This window comes from Elephas maximus, chromosome 19, assembly GCF_024166365.1.
Source record: "Elephas maximus indicus isolate mEleMax1 chromosome 19, mEleMax1 primary haplotype, whole genome shotgun sequence".
NCBI lineage: Eukaryota > Metazoa > Chordata > Mammalia > Proboscidea > Elephantidae > Elephas > Elephas maximus.
The window spans coordinates 32,525,576-32,533,415 of record NC_064837.1 but is presented as its reverse complement, the minus strand read 5'-3'; positions in this window follow the sequence as shown (position 1 = coordinate 32,533,415).

Here is a 7,840-nt window from a genome sequence, read left to right as displayed (position 1 = left end):
TGCTTTATTGCCTTTTTGTGAATTACCACCATGTTCTATGCCTATTTTTCCATTTGGTTTTACGTTCTTTCTTAGTGATTTATGAAATTTCTTTGTATTTTAAGAAAATTCCCTATCAAATATGTTGCAAATATTTTCATTTTGCATTTGTCATTTTTTGTTGTGTGTAATTTAGCCAAGCAGAAGTTTTATATATTGTTTAGTCATACTTGTCTATCTTTTCTTCTATGGTTTTGGACTTCTCCATTGTAATGTTACATAAAACCAAAACCAAATCTATGTTTTCTTCTGTTTATAGTTCTAATTTTTTTGTGTGTGTGCTTTAGGTAAAAGTTTACAGCACAAATTAGTTTCTCATTCAAAAATTGTGTACACAAATTGTTTTGTGACATTGGTTACAATCCCTGAAATGTGTCAGCACTCTCTCCCTCTCCACCCCGGGTTCCCCGTGCCCATTTGTCCAGTTTTCCTATCCCTTTCTGCCTTCTCGTCTTTGCTTTTGGGCAGGTGTTGCCCATTTGGTATAGTATACTTGATTGAATTAAGAAGTATATTCCTCATGAGTATTATCGTTGTTTTTTTTTTTTTAATAACTTTTATTAAGCTTCAAGTGAACGTTTACAAATCCAATCAGTCTGTCACATATAAGTTTACATACATCTCACTCCCTACTCCCACTTGCTCTCCCCCTCTTGAGTCAGCCCTTTCAGTCTCTCCTTTCTTGACAATTTTGCCGGCTTCCCTCTCTCTCTATCCTCCCATCCCCCCTCCAGACAAGAGTTGCCAACACACTCTCAAGTGTCCACCTGATATAATTAGTTCACTCTTCATCAGCATCTCTCTCCCCCCACGCTGACCAGTCTCTTTCATGTCTGATGAGTTGTCTTCGGGGATGGTTCCTGCCCTGTGCCAACAGAAGGTCTGGGGACCATGGCCGCCGGGATTCCTCTAGTCTCAGTCAGACCATTAAGTATGGTCTTTTTATGAGAATTTGGGGTCTGCATCCCACTGATCTCCTGCTCCCTCAGGGGTCCTCTGCTGTGCTCCCTGTCAGGGCAGTCATCGATTGTGGCCGGGCACCAACTAGTTCTTCTGGTCTCAGGATGATGTAGGTCTCTGGTTCATGTGGCCCTTTCTGTCTCTTGGGCTCTTAGTTGTCGTGTGGCCTTGGTGTTCTTCATTCTCCTTTGCTCCAGGTGGGTTGAGACCAATTGATGCATCTTAGATGGCCGCTTGTTAGCATTTAAGACCCCAGACGCCACATTTCAAAGTGGGATGCAGAATGATTTCATAATAGAATTATTTTGCCAATTGACTTAGAAGTCCCCGCAAACCATGTTCCCCAGACCCCCGCGCTTGCTCCGCTGACCTTTGAAGCATTCATTTTATCCCGGAAACTTCTTTGCTTTTGGTCCAGTCCAATTGAGCTGACCTTCCATGTATTGAGTGTTGTCTTTCCCTTCACCTAAAGCAGTTCTTATCTACTGATTAATCAATAAAAAACCCTCTCCCACCCTCCCTCCCTCCCCCCCTCGTAACCACAAAAGTATGTGTTCTTCTCAGGTTTACTATTTCTCAAGATCTTATAATAGTGGTCTTATACAATATTTGTCCTTTTGCCTCTGACTCATTTTGCTCAGCATAATGCCTTCCAGGTTCCTCCATGTTATGAAATGTTTCAGAGATTCGTCACTGTTCTTTATCGATGCGTAGTATTCCATTGTGTGAATATACCACAATTTATTTACCCATTCATCCGTTGATGGACACCTTGGTTGCTTCCAACTTTTTGCTATTGTATACAGAGCTGCAATAAACATGGGTGTGCATATATCTGTTTGTATGAAGGCTCTTGTATCTCTAGGGTATATTCCCAGGAGTGGGATTTCTGAGTTGTATGGTAGTTCTATTTCTAACTGTTTAAGATAATGCCAGATAGATTTCCAAAGTGGTTGTACCATTTTACATTCCCACCAGCAGTGTATGAGAGTTCCAATCTCTCCGCAGCCTCTCCAACATTTATTATTTTGTGTTTTTTGGATTAATGCCAGCCTTGCTGGTGTGAGATGGAATCTCATCGTAGTTTTAATTTGCATTTCTCTAATGGCTAATGATCGAGAGCATTTTCTCATGTATCTGTTGGCTGCCTGAATATCTTCTTTAGTGAAATGTGTGTTCATATCCTTTGCCCACTTCTTGATTGGGTTGTTTGTCTTTTTGTGGTTGAGTTTTGACAGAATCATGTAGATTTTAGAGATCAGGCGCTGGTCGGAGATGTCATAGCTGAAAATTCTTTCCCAATCTGTAGGTGGTCTTTTTACTCTTTTGGAGAAGTCTTTAGATGAGCATAGGTGTTTGATTTTTAGGGGCTCCCAGTTATCGGGTTTCTCTTCATCATTTTTGGTAATGTTTTGTATTCTGTTTATGCCTTGTATTAGGGCTCCTAGGGTTCTCCCAATTTTTTCTTCCATGATCTTTATCGTTTTCGTCTTTATGTTTAGGTCTTTGATCCACTTGGAGTTAGTTTTTGTGCATGGTGCGAGGTATGGGTCCTGTTTCATTTTTTTGCAAATGGATATCCAGTTATGCCAGCACCATTTGTTAAAAAGGCTATCTTTTCCCCAATTAATTGACACTGGTCCTTTGTCAAATATCAGCTGCTCATACGTGGATGGATCTATGTCTGGGTTCTCAATTCTGTTCCATTGGTCTATGTGCCTGTTGTACCAGTACCAGGCTGTTTTGACTACTGTGGCTGTATAATAGGTTCTGAAGTCAGGTAAAGTGAGGCCTCCCACTTTCTTCTTCTTTTTCAGTAGTGCTTTGCTTATCCGGGGCTTCTTTCCCTTCCATATGAAATTGGTGATTTGTTTCTCTATCCCCTTAAAATATGACATTGGAATTTGGATCGGAAGTGCGTTAAATGTATAGATGGCTTTTGGTAGAATAGACATTTTTACTATGTTAAGTCTTCCTATCCATGAGCAAGGTATGTTTTTCCACTTAAGTATGTCCTTTTGAATTTCTTGTAGTAGAGCTTTGTAGTTTTCTTTGTATAGGTCTTTTACATCCTTGGTAAGATTTATTCCTAAGTATCTTATCTTCTTGGGGCTACTGTGAATGGTATTGATTTGGTTATTTCCTCTTCGGTGTTCTTTTTGTCGATGTAGAGGAATCCAAGTGATTTTTGTATGTTTATTTTATAACCTGAGACACTGCCAAACTCTTCTATTAGTTTCAGTAGTTTTCTGGAGGATTCCTTAGGGTTTTCTGTGTATATAATCATGTCATCTGCAAATAGTGATAACTTTACTTCTTCCTTGCCAATCCGGATACCTTTTATTTCTTTGTCTAGCCTAATTGCCCTGGCTAGGACTTCCAGCACGATGTTGAATAAGAGTGGTGATAAAGGGCATCCTTGTCTGGTTCCCGTTCTCAAGGGAAATGCTTTCAGGTTCTCTCCATTTAGAGTGATATTGGCTGTTGGCTTTGCATAGATGCCCTTTATTATGTTGAGGAATTTTCCTTCAATTCCTATTTTGGTAAGAGTTTTTATCATAAATGGGTTTTGGACTTTGTCAAATGCCTTTTCTGCATCAATTGATAAGATCATGTGGTTTTTGTCTTTTGTTTTATTTATGTGATGGATTACATTAATGGTTTTTCTGATATTAAACCAGCCTTGCATACCTGGTGTAAATCCCACTTGATCAGGGTGAATTATTTTTTTGATATGTTGTTGGATTCTATTGGCTAGAATTTTGTTGAGGATTTTTGCATCAATGTTCATGAGGGATATAGGTCTATAATTTTTTCTTTTTGTAATGTTTTTACCTGGTTTTGGTATCAGGGAGATGGTGGCTTCATAGAATGAGTTGGGTAGTATTCCGTCATTTTCTATGCTTTGGAATACCTTTAGTAGTAGTGGTGTTAACTCTTCTCTGAAAGTTTGGTAGAACTCTGCAGTGAAGCCGTCCGGGCCAGGGCTTTTTTTTGTTGGGAGTTTTTTGATTACCGTTTCAATCTCTTTTTTTGTTATGGGTCTATTTAGTTGTTCTACTTCTGAATGTGTTAGTTTAGGTAGGTAGTGTTTTTCCCAGAATTCATCCATTTCTTCTAGGTTTTCAAATTTGTTAGAGTACAATTTTTCATAATAATCTGAAATGATTCTTTTAATTTCATTTGGTTCTGTTGTGATGTGGTCCTTCTCATTTCTTATTCGGGTTATTTGTTTCCTTTCCTGTATTTCTTTAGTCAGTCTAGCCAATGGTTTATCAATTTTGTTAATTTTTTCAAAGAACCAGCTTTTGGCTTTGTTAATTCTTTCAATTGTTTTTCTGTTCTCTAATTCATTTACTTCAGCTCTAATTTTTATTATTTGTTTTCTTCTGGTGCCTGATGGATTCTTTTGTTGCTCACTTTCTATTTGTTCAAGTTGTAGGGACAGTTCTCTGCTTTTGGCTCTTTCTTCTTTTTGTATGTGTGCATTTATTGATATAAATTGGCCTCTGAGCACTGCTTTTGCTGTGTCCCAGAGGTTTTGATAGGAAGTATTTTCATTCTCGTTGCTTTCTATGAATTTCCTTATTCCCTCCTTGATGTCTTCTATAACCCAGTCTTTTTTCAGAAGGGTGTTGTTCATTTTCCAAGTATTTGATTTCTTTTCCCTCGTTTTTCTGTTATTGATCTCTAGTTTTATTGCCTTGTGGTCTGAGAAGATGCTTTGTAATATTTCGATGTTTTGGACTCTGCAAAGGTTTGTTTTATGACCTAATATGTGGTCTATTCTAGAGAATGTTCCATGTGCGCTAGAAAAAAAAGTATATTTTGCAGCAGTTGGGTGGAGAGTTCTGTATAAGTCAATGAGGTCAAGTTGGTTGATTGTTGTAATTAGATCTTCCGTGTCTCTGTTGAGCTTCTTACTGGATGTCCTGTCCTTCTCCGAAAGTGGTGTGTTGAAGTCTCCTACTATAATTGTGGAGGTATCTATCTCGCTTTTCAATTCTGTTAAAATTTGATTTATGTATCTTGCAGCCCTGTCATTGGGTGCATAAATATTTAATATGGTTATGTCTTCCTGATCAATTGTCCCTTTTATCATTATATAGTGTCCTTCTTTATCCTTTGTGGTGGATTTAAGTCTAAAGTCTATTTTGTCAGAAATTAATATTGCTACTCCTCTTCTTTTGTGCTTATTGTTTGCTTGATATACTTTTTTCCATCCTTTGAGTTTTAGTTTGTGTCTCTAAGTCTAAGGTGTGTCTCTTGTAGGCAGCATATAGATGGATCGTGTTTCTTTATCCAGTCTGTGACTCTCTGTCTCTTTATTGGTGCATTTAGTCCATTTACATTCAGGATAATTATAGATAAATAAGTTTTTAGTGCTGTCATTTTGATGCCTTTTTATGTGTGTTGTTGACAATTTCATTTTTCCACATACTTTTTTGTGCTGAGGCGTTTTTCTTAGTAAATTGTGAGATCCTCATTTTCATAGTGCTTGACTTTATGTTAGTTGAGTCGTTACGTTTTTCTTGGTTTTTATCTTGAGTTATAGAGTTGTTATACCTTTTTGTGGTTACCTTATTATTTACCCCTATTTTTCTAAGTAAAAACCTAACTTGTATTGTTCTATATCGCCTTGTATCACTCTCCATATGGCAGTTCAATGCCTCCTGTATTTAGTCCCTCTTTTTGATTATTGTGATCTTTTACCTATTGACTTCCATGATTCCCTGTTATGTGTATTTTTTTTTTAATTAATCTTAATTTGTTTGTTTTTGTGATTTCCCTATTTGAGTTGATATCAGGACGTTCTGTTTTGTGACCTTGTGTTGTGCTGATATCTGATATTATTGGTTCTCTGACCAAACAATATCCTTTAGTATTTCTTGTAGCTTTGGTTTGGTTTTTGCAAATTCTCTAAACTTGTGTTTGTCTGTAAATATCTTAATTTCGCCTTCATATTTCAGAGAGAGTTTTGCTGGATATATGATCCTTGGCTGGCAGTTTTTCTCCTTCAGTGTTCTGTATATGTCGTCCCATTCCCTTCTTGCCTGCATGGTTTCTGCTGAGTAGTCAGAACATATTCTTACTGATTCTCCCTTGAAGGAAACCTTTCTTTTCTCCCTGGCTGCTTTTAACATTTTCTGTTTATCTTTGGTTTTGGTGAGTTTGATGATAATATGTCTTGGTGTTTTTCTTTTTGGATCAATCTTAAATGGGGTTCGATGAGCATCTTGGATAGATATCCTTTCGTCTTTCATGATGTCAGGGAAGTTTTCTGTCAGGAGTTCTTCAACTATTTTCTCTGTGTTTTCTGTCCCCCCTCCCTGTTCTGGGACTCCAATCACCCGCAGGTTATCCTTCTTGATAGAGTCCCACATAATTCTTAGGGTTTCTTCATTTTTTTTTAATTCTTTTATCTGATTTTTTTTTGAGCTATGTTGGTGTCGATTCCCTGGTCCTCCAGATGTCCCAGTCTGCATTCTAATTGCTCGAGTCTGCTCCTCTGACTTCCTAGTGCGTTGTCTAATTCTGTTATTTTATTGTTAATCTTTTGGATTTCTACATGTTGTCTCTCTATGGATTCTTGCAACTTATTAATTTTTCCAGTATGTTCTTGAATAATCTTTTTGAATTCTTCAACAGTTTTATCAGTGTGTGCCTTGGCTTTTTCTGCAGTTATCCTAATTTCATTTGTGATATCATTAAGCATTCTGTAAATTAGTTTTTTATATTCTGTATCTGATAATTCCAAGATTATATCTTCATTTGGGAAAGATTTTGATTCTTTTGTTTGGGGGGTTGTAGAAGCTGTCATGGTCTGCTTCTTTAAGTGGTTTGATATGGATTGTTGTCTCCGAGCCATCACTGGGAAACTAGTTTTTCCAGAAAATCCGCTAAAAAAAAACTGCAGTCAGATCCCTATCAGAGTTCTCCCTCTGGCTCAGGCTATTCAGATGTTAATGAAGCCGCCTGGGGAGGGTGGGGGAGGGAACAGAGAGATAGGAGAGTAGCACCTCAGAATATAGCAAGAGTTGCTTGTCTTGCTTGGAATGACTATTATATCTGAGACTCCCGGGGGGCGCGTCGCCGATGTGTGCTGGCTGTGTGGAGATTGCCCCCAGGGGGTCTGGCCCGCTGGAGTCACGGTCAGATCCTCCGCTTCCAGCCCCACGCCCAGCGTCAAGGCTCCCCTACTGGGACGGTGCACTCTCGACTCCAAAATCAGTCGCTGCCTCCCGGGGACTTCTCGTCCCTCCAGCTGCGTGGCCGTGCTGCCTCCGAGAACCAGTTGGGCCTCCTCCCGGGGTTAGTTCAGATGGGTGGAGCAGCTCCCCGTGCTTGTGCCGTGACCGAGTGTCCCGGCTGGGACGCTGTTCTCCCCGCTCCAATACCAGTCGCTGCCTCCCAGGGACTTCTCCTACCGGCTGCATCCCACGCCGCCCGTGGAACCGGCTGGTCCCCCTCCCGGGGTTAGTTCAAGGGGGTGGAGCAACTCTCCGTGTTTATGCCGTACCTGCGTCCAGTCCAAATCCCTGCGGGACGGTTCCCCGGCTCGGACGCTGCTCTTTCTGCTCCAAGACCAGTCACTGCCTCCTGGGGACTTCTCCTACCGGCTGCATCCCACGCCGCCCGTGGAACCGGCTGGTCCCCCTCCCGGGGTTAGTTCAAGGGGGTGGAGCAGCTGTCTGTGCTTGTGCCGTACCTGACTGGTACTCTGGCTCCAGGCTCTGGAAACAATCGCTGCTTCCCCGTATTAGTTCGTTCTCCGTCTCTAAATCTGTGTTTGTTGTTCAGGGTTCGTAGATTGTTATGTATGTGATCGATTCACTTGTTT